Source organism: Otolemur garnettii, unplaced genomic scaffold (assembly GCF_000181295.1).
Source record: "Otolemur garnettii isolate 467f Iridium unplaced genomic scaffold, OtoGar3 scaffold00104, whole genome shotgun sequence".
In the NCBI taxonomy this organism is placed as follows: Eukaryota; Metazoa; Chordata; class Mammalia; order Primates; family Galagidae; genus Otolemur; species Otolemur garnettii.
In genome coordinates this window covers 582,319-584,036 of record NW_003852499.1, presented here as the reverse complement: position 1 = coordinate 584,036, position 1,718 = coordinate 582,319, and positions in this window count along the sequence as shown.

The window sequence follows — 1,718 nt, the reverse complement described above, 5'->3', positions numbered from 1 at the left end:
GAGGCAAGAGACTCACTTGAGCCCAGGAATTGGAGGTTGCTGTGAGCTGTGATGCCACAGCACTCTACCCAGGGGGACAGCTTGAGGCTCTGTCTTAAATAAATAAATAAATAAATAAATCACCCAGGATTAGGCCCAATGCCAGACCCATTGAATCAGAATCTGCACTTTAACAAGGTCCTCCAGTGATTTTGCATGCACATTAAAATTTGAGAAGCACTGCTGGCTGGCTGTATAGCATTCCAGACATGTATTTGGCTTGCTTAAATTTTGTAGTTGTTTTCAAATTGAAACGTGGAGAAACTTATAAACTAGAGTTAGATTAGAGTTCTGCTTTGGCTGCAAGGCAGTCTCTTCCTCTGAATTCTTAATATTGAACAGGAAGGCAAAGTGTGATTTTCCCAAATTGTCAGAGAGGGCAGACAGATTCAGAGAAGCCAGAGACAGAGTTTATGATGTGTGAGAGAGAGTATGGCTGGCAGACTCTTGCCCAGACTATAGAAGCATATTTCCTTTTATCCTTTATGAAAATTCAGATTTTCCTATCAAATCATGCAGCTACCCTACTCAAAACTATATCATGGAAATGTGTCATTGGTTGCAAATAAAAGCAAATTATTCACCTTCTGTGACTATGGAGGCAGGGTCCACTCCTATCCCAGGCTATCCTGAGTGCTTGCATTCTGAAGTCCATCCTCTTGGGTTATTTTTAAGATTCTGAAATTAAATCATTTTTTCCTGAATCAGTGAATAATTGAGGACATAAACATGTGACAATTCAGGTTCCTTTGCTACTTAAGAGATTTATTTTTCTTCTTTCACAAATACACTCTGGAGTGTATAAATGCTTAGCCATGAAGTATCACTAGTGTTTTTGTCCCTTCCTCCCAAACAGAAATCTGGGTTTTGTGGGTTTTATTTTTTTTGCTTTTATCTCTCCTAGATTTGATCCTCAGTGATTATTTACTTTCTAATCAGAGAATTAAATGTTTCAAAACAAAGTACTGGGAGAGTTAGGCTCCATTGCTCCAGAGAAAATGAAAATTCTGGACTTGAGGACACTTGTCTACATCAAGGTTTTCCTTTTTTCTTTTTTCTTTTTTTACAGTTTTTGTCTGGGGCTGGGTTTGAACCCACCACCTCCAGCATATGGGGCTGGCACCCTACTCCTCTGAGCCACAGGTGCCACCCCGACATCAAGGTTTTTCAACAGCAGCCCTGCTGAGGGGCTCACTGCTTGTTGTAGAGGGCTGTCCTATGCCAGAATCTCTGGCCTCTGCCCACTAGATGTCAGCAGCGTTCCCTTAGTTGTAACATCAGAAAAAGCCTCCAGGCTCGGTGCCGGTGGCTCAAGTGGCTAAGGTGCCTAAGGTGCCAGCCACATACACCTAAGGTGGTGGGTTCGAATCCAGCCCAGGCCCACCAAACAACAAAAAATAGCTGGCGTTGTGGAGGGTGCCTGTGGTCCCAGCTACTTGGGAGGCTGAGGCAAGAGACTCACTTGAGTCCAGGAGTTGGAGGTTGCTGCGAGCTGTGATGCTACCACACTCTACCCAGGGGGACAGCTTGAGGCTCTGTCTAAAAAAAAAAAAAAAAGGAACAAGAAAGGGGGCTTGCTCTAATCAGCTTCCGCTGCATGTCCTGAAGCTCTAGAAAGTGATGGAGACTCAGGAATAGATCAGTTGGATAGAGAGGAGAGTCCAGACAGACCTTTGTGT